At 39.6% G+C, this 7,446-nt stretch overlaps 1 long non-coding RNA gene across 1 annotated transcript; it reads left to right on the top strand.

The window, feature by feature from the left end:
• On the top strand, positions 3,998–5,441 carry LOC109712199. The gene is made up of 3 exons (XR_002216793.1): positions 3,998–4,361; positions 4,520–4,589; positions 5,372–5,441. It is a non-coding gene; the product is annotated as an uncharacterized LOC109712199 (long non-coding RNA).

Raw genomic sequence — 7,446 nt, 5'->3', positions numbered from 1 at the left:
GAAACCTTCACAAAGACGGTGACAACAACGACAAGATGTTGTCGACGGCAAACAAATATATCGATAGATGAGGAATGTAGCTGTGGCAGCTATGAATGACGGCGATGACGACAGTGATTGGAGTGTGTCGCATGCAGGTGCTTGAACATACGGGGGAGGGGCGTACGGACGCATGGGAGAGAGATGGGTTCGGTTGCTGTAATACAAATGAGTAGAGAGAGGGAATTAGGAATTAGGAATTGTGTATTTAATTTGGCATATAATTCCACTACAAAAAAGCAATGCATTTGCTACGGATTTGAATTTCGTATGTCACTAAAAAAATCTTTAGTTACAAAATAAAAAAAAAATTTTGTCACAAAAAATAAGTGAATGAGACTTGAACCGGCAACCTTTACAAATCCTCTATCCCTCTTAACCACCATACCACAACTAACGTTTGAAAATATACCAACACTTTTTTTATTTATTCGTCTTTGTACATTGTATTTTAAGTTCCCCAACCCCACCTAATACCAATGACATATCCCGACGTTTTTTTTCTCCCAAACCCTTCCCATTCATATTGTTCCTGCCGAGATCTCCGGTGATCGCCGCCGGAGAGATCTTCGGCGATCTCCACGCGGAATCGGAGGGGACGGGAGCCGCCGCGGAGCTTCAATGGCGGGTGTGAGTAGCGACCGACGCAGGCGCACCCGATCCCCCACCGCGCATCCGTCTCCTCGCCGCTCCCTGCCGCTGCACACTACGAGCACGGCGGCGGCGTCAGCATCGGCAAGTGTCACGACCCACGACCACCCGCCTATTTGGCCGAGGTCGTGGCGCCGACAGCGCCGAACGGACAGGGTTTCCCCTGTACTGCGGACAGAGTCTCCCCTGTACGTTCAAGGCATCGCAATCAATACAATACAAAGGTTCCAACCAGGAACAGTACTTAACAACAGATTGCATAAGGAAGGTATCAACAACATAACACATCCTATGTTATTACATACATTCACATTCATACATTTTTACATCACAGTTCTCATTTGATTCCTCCAAATACATTCTAAGTTATTACATTATTTACTTATTACAGTTTGATACATTGTGTTCTTTTCATTTCCCTCTAGTCCCCTAAGCTAGACTGCCTCAGGGTACTGCTACCTTGTTCTCTGGGTAGGGCGCTATCTACTGAGCTACGCCCTTTCCTCGCGCCGCCGCGCCGCTCACGTGCGAACCTGTAATACCCCAAAACAACGTGGGGTGAGAACCAACTCCATGGTTCCCAGTGGGTACGGCCACCCAAGGGAAAAGCTCGACCAAAAGGTCCAAGGAGGCACTGCAATCATGTTAGTCCAAAAACATCCATAGATATATATCATAATGTTACTATGCAACTAACAGATAACATGCCTCGCAACGTGCAATATGAATATTATGCAGTTCTATACAATTAAGCAACCATTCAGTAGATCTATTGATTCTACATTAACTCTGCTAATCTTAGCTCATGTTATTTGACTCTAAGGTTTCTACTACCTTAGCTCGCCACAATCCAAGCTCAACTTGCTTCTAAGGTTTCTATTACCTTAGCTCTTACCTTTCTCACTAGCTTTCAAGGTTTCTATTAACCTAATCAAGCTAACCACCCGACTCGGCCTCGAGTCAATCATCCGCGGATAGTCCGCGCACTGGCCGCACTCTGTGACTTAACCAGCTGGCGGCGAAGTCGTCGCACACGCCGAACACTAGTTCAAGTCCCTTGACTTGGCCATCTGGCGGCGAACGAATCGCACCTCACCCAACAATGGCTCAAGTCACTCCAGCGGCATAATCCACAAGCTGGCTTAACCATCCGGTGGCGACATCGTCGCACACGCCACGACAATGGTTCAAGCCCCGGGCGGTGATCTCTGCGCGCTCACCCCGAATCCATCCTTGGTATCAACCTCGGCGGCGAAATCGTCGCACACGCCCTAGCCTTGATACCAAGGTTAGCATAGCACAAGTCCTGGGATTCCGGAATCCACTTCCACAGGTCGAGGGTCCATAGCCAACCCTATGCTGTCGACCTAAAATATCCTAGTGGTCGCTACCACTAAACAACCTAGGTTCAATGCCACTCTAGGTTTACTATTCCACAGCCTGGGTTATAAAACTCTGGGTTTACTAGTTCAACCTATGTTCACGGACACTAGGTTCCACATCACTATGTCCGACCTATATTTATTAACACTAGGTTGGATGCCACTCGATCTATTTGATTCTAGGTCTACTCATGACCTATGTTCTTTAACACTAAGTTAGATGCCACTCGATCTATTCACAAGCTAGTTGTCCAATTAAGCATTCTACTCATTCAAGAGTTATCAACATGCATTTCATTCTTATTCGCATACATATATAATCTGTTATATGCATCTACTTAGCATTTACATCCTATCATTATTATCATGCATCGTTTAGCTACTTGCATCATTCTATAACATGCATCATCTAGCCTTATGTAACTTGCATCTTATCATTATGCATTTCTACTTGGCATTTACATTAATATGTATCATTTTCATGCTTCATTTACATCTATATGCATCAACATGGATTCTTAGTCTTTCTTAGACATAAAGGCGACCTAGTCGCTTTGGTAAGCACAACCCACCTTAACACGCGTTCCGATTGCTCGTCGACACTTGCAATCGGCCTCCCGCGGCACTCGGCACCCGTTTGGGCCCGATCTCACAGTTGCTCTCCAAGAGCGAGCCGCTTCACCGTCTCAAGTGCTAACGGTCTTCGCCTTGCTGCTACGGTGCTCGGGATCCGATTTCACGATTTATGGACGTCGCCGCGGCCCTCCAGGCGGAAACGAAGCTCCAAGCGTCCGTTTCTTCAATATCTTTGTAACGGCTCGTCGGATTGCCGAACTGTCTTCCCCAACGTGTTTTGTTACCTACCAATTAGGTTTACAGAGGGTTAAAAGAGATCAAACCCTCATATACATCAAAACGCCATTTTGGAGCCCTAGGTTTGCACTACGGCGAAATCCACCATTCGAACTCTAGATTCAAGCATTAAACATCTATTAAGCTTGCTAGGAATCCAATTAAACCATTTCTAGAGATCAAAACCCCATATCTAAGGATCTATCATGAGAGGGTAACAAAGCTTACCTCTCCAAGCTTGCTCCAAGCACGAGGAAGACGAGGGAGAGGATGAAGATCTCCTTCTTGATCTTCTTCTCCTTGTTTTTTTTCTTCTCTTCTTTCTCCTTCCTCTTCTTCTTCTCTTCTTCTTCTTTCGTTTAGAGAGAGAGAGGGAGGGATTTGAGGATGAAACGGTAAGGGAGAGAGAGAGAGAGAGAGAGGTCTTCATCCACTCTATACACTCAACCCATGCAACAATTGCATATAAGTCCCTCAACAATGCCTCTCTTGCAACAGCCCGAACTGGGCATTTTCGGGCTACGGGGACCGGTCCTTGGACGAGGGACCGGTCCCTGAGAGACCGGTCCCTGGCTGAGGGACCCGTCCCCGTATGCATTCCAGCCAGCCTCAAGGACTTAGCCAAATTTTCAGCATTTTCGCTCGTTTTCGTCCGTTTTCGCTCGTTTGACCTTCGATTCACTTCAAATCGAACCGAGACTCTCCAAATATGGTTTCGAGCATGTTTTCATCATATTCTTACCCACGCTAATGCCGGATTTAGCTCACGGCCCAACATAGCCTTTCGAGTTCCGTTTCCGCGCCTACGCGCACTGAAACGCCCGAATGCTCCCGAACTTCGCCGAACTTCACCGGAACCATTCAAATGGCTTTCTAACCTCATGTACACCGTAACTTCATGATTTTAGAAGTCCGGTATCTTACAGCAGGTCCGCGTGGGGCTCGACTTCGGCTTCAAGCATCAGCTCCTCGAGTTCCTCGGATGATACCCCCGATCTCGGGATCTATAAGTATTTGGGGTTTTCTCTCTTTCAATTGATTGGTTTATTTTAGAATTGACGTGACTTGTGTTGTTGTTGTTTTATATATATATATATATATAATTAGCTGATGAGCTTAATTTGTGATTAGTTTCTAGGGTTTCTGTGAAATTGAAAATAATATACTGAATTTTACGGGGGTTTTGTTGATTGGCCTTGGTTGAGGTTCTCATGATCCTCAGGTATTAATTGGGCTGTTATTTTGATGTCTTTTGATGATTCATATGTTATGTGGTAGATTACTGTTCAATTGGATTTTTTTTTTTAAAGTGGTTTCATCCAAATATCTGATGAATGCCTTATAATTTTTGTAATTTTGTTATGTGTTTTGGGCCAGCCATGCAATACTGGTTTTGTATAAGAAATTCCACCAGAGGGCGCCGAAATCATTGAGAAGGTAGCTTGGCTACTTTACCTAATGAGTGTGTTCTACGAGTCTCTGAATTTTTTTTTTCTCGTGCAATTTTTCATTTTCATATGAAAAAAATTTGTTGTCTTTCGGAGCATTTGAATTTACTATGTTCTGCTCACTCTGTATAGTTTTTCACTTTACAGGTGGGAGATGTGTGGGCAAGTTAAGGCGGTGGTTAAAATAGAAAGCGAGGAAGAAATGCTTGTTTTACAAGTATGGTTACTAATCTGTTTGTTGCATATGAACTGATATTTGTATTGTAAGTGATCAGAAGAGGATAGAGAAAAGTAAAAAAGAGAGCATATATAGCTTATATGTGCCACACTAGTACGCTATATGCAAAAATCCGTAGACATATTTGGAGTCCTCTTTCTCCAAGTTGCACCTATTAAGAAATCTTCTTAGCTTTCACTTCGGAACATTTAGAGCACGAGAATGGCAATTTGGTGGATCTGTTGAACATACTTGATTCTAGAAATGAATAGAAAGGACATGATTGTGGCTAATGCTAATTAATCAAATAGGTAGAATGGTATTATATTTGTCATCATTGAAATACTCATGTTGTAAAAAAAAAAAAAAAGAAAAGAAATACTCATGTTGTAAACATTTTCAGTTCATTAGTAAAAGCATGTAATTTTTACAAAATGATTACGATAGAGTATTTGAGTGATGTTAAATGAAATCTTATGCTACCTTTGAGAGGTTGGTAAGATGCTCTATATTAGAATCATTTTAGTTTAGTATCAAAAGCCTGTCACTTTTCAAGAGCTATTTTGGAATCTTCTAATGTTTAAGTACACATATTTCTTTTTTCCTTCATCATTTCCTTCTTCGGGTGAAATTCTATTTTTGACAGGTTTATGTCAAATTTGATTTGATCTACGAACTTAGCATTTCCTTCATCCTTTTTTCAGTCTAAAAGTTACATTTTGAAGTACAAAATCCCTAAGATTCCATGTTATAGAATTATTAAGCTTCTAATTTTCCGGCAGGAGAGAGCAAAGGCATTAAAGTTACCGACTCACATAACAATTGGTGCTGGAAGAACATAGATTGCACCAAGTAAATTGTTTGACTTTTGTTCCTGTTCATACTTTATACTGATATTCAATTAATTTTTGTTTAAATACACTCACATTTTTTACAAGTATATATCGGTTTTTACTTCTATTTATATTCATTATGTAAATTCTAATTCTGGTAAGACTAGATAATTTCTTCTAACTTCTTGGTCTTATTTTACAGACTCTAGGACAGTCATTGCTATTCTTGGTAAGTTGTTTTTTGTTTGTCAACCTTCTTTAGTTGTGTTTTATCTTTATTTCGTGTGTGAATACATCATATTTATTCCAGATTACTTGCCTGTACCGATCAAATTCTGTTCCTTGCTTATTGGTTGCACTTGCAATGCTCTTTTGCCTTTTTTGTTGCAATTAATGTGGTCAACGAGATGTGCTACATGAGAAAGAATTCATAGATTTGGAAGGAAGAACAAATTTGAACTTGCTTAAATTTTTAAATGATTACAGGCCTTTAAAAATTTAAGAAAGCTTCTATAGTGTATTTTACACATGTATTACCTTTATGGAGCTAGCCTTTGAATTGGGACTGCTAGACATAGTAAGGACAATCAAAATACCTGGATTATATACAAATACACTAACTTGTACAATTGTTCTAGCTTTGTTTGTCAGAAAATATAATCAACCATATGAACCATGATATAATCATCATCTGACTTCATCAATAGATATTTAGTTGCAGAAACAGGATAATTAGTCATTGAATCATATTTATTTCTAAATATCATTAGGTTCTACTATATAAAACGTTAAGAAAAGAAAATATGCCAACACTTGAATAAAAAAAAGGAAAAGAAAATGATTCTCTGCGATCTTTGTTCTTTTCTCACATATACCTCTACAAAATTTCTATTGCGTCGCTACCCGGCAAATGCTAATTTCCATGATGCTCCTCAACTTGAAGTTCCTAATATTGTATCCTTAAGTTGGATAAGCATCCATTTTTTGCAGAATCTTTATTCTTGTTTATCTTTATGGAGAAATCAATTCAACCCCCAAAATCAAAGCCAGTTGTAAATAGATGTGGATTCTCAAATTGTGGATCATATGAAATCAAGTTTGAACAATTGATCACAATCTTATCTGGATCAGTGTACACATTCTATCAGGGAAAAAATTAGTGAATTGTAAGAGGAGGAAACTAAACAAGTATGTTTATATTGATGAAAACTAAAGCGCTTAAAAAGTACAATGTAGGACTGTAGTCCATTAAATCTGTTAAGATGTATTAGAACTACGGGCAAAGAACAAGTGTTACTACTACATCAGCATGGATTGTAATTCTTGAAGTATGTAATGCAATTTGTTGATACCAAGCAACTGCTTGTACTTTTTGCCATATAGTCATCAAACTATGCCGTACATTAGTTACCTTTTAGCCGGTGCCGTTTGTTCCCATATTATTGTTAAATTGTTGAATCTTCTTTTACTGTCCTACAAGTTTAATTTGTCATTCTAGACATCTATTTTTGAGTTGTATTGATGCGCATATATTCTGGTTATTTGTTGAATCTTATCCTGCTAGTTTCATTTGTCATTCTAGACATCTGTTTTTAGGTGAATTTGATGAGCGCATATGCTAATTATTTTGCTGAATGTTATTTGTTTTTTGCTTTATTCTTAATTTATAATGACGTTTTCTTTCACTTATATCAGATATTATTAATTAGAAAGCTGTATTTAAACGTATAAAATCTCTCCAAATGTAGATTACGTCCATTCATTTTGAGGAACCATATTCTGTTAGTTGCCATTAGCTATAACTAAAGGATTCGTTATTGTTGCGGACCTGCTGTTGCTTTTATTTTCGAATTTTGTGCTTGGTTTTGATATATCAGCTTTACACTGCTAGTTCTAATAGTCTTTTGTCCTCTCAGAAAATTTCTTGCTATTTTTGTCCATTCTTCCGAGTCCTTTTCCTGATTTAGTAACTCTTTTAACTTTTTACAGGTCTTTTGTTTAGCTGACAGGACCCCTAATATACA

The sequence above is a fragment of the Ananas comosus genome, linkage group 6, assembly GCF_001540865.1.
Source record: "Ananas comosus cultivar F153 linkage group 6, ASM154086v1, whole genome shotgun sequence".
Classification (NCBI taxonomy): Eukaryota; Viridiplantae; Streptophyta; class Magnoliopsida; order Poales; family Bromeliaceae; genus Ananas; species Ananas comosus.
This window is presented reverse-complemented; position numbering and strand designations above follow the sequence as displayed.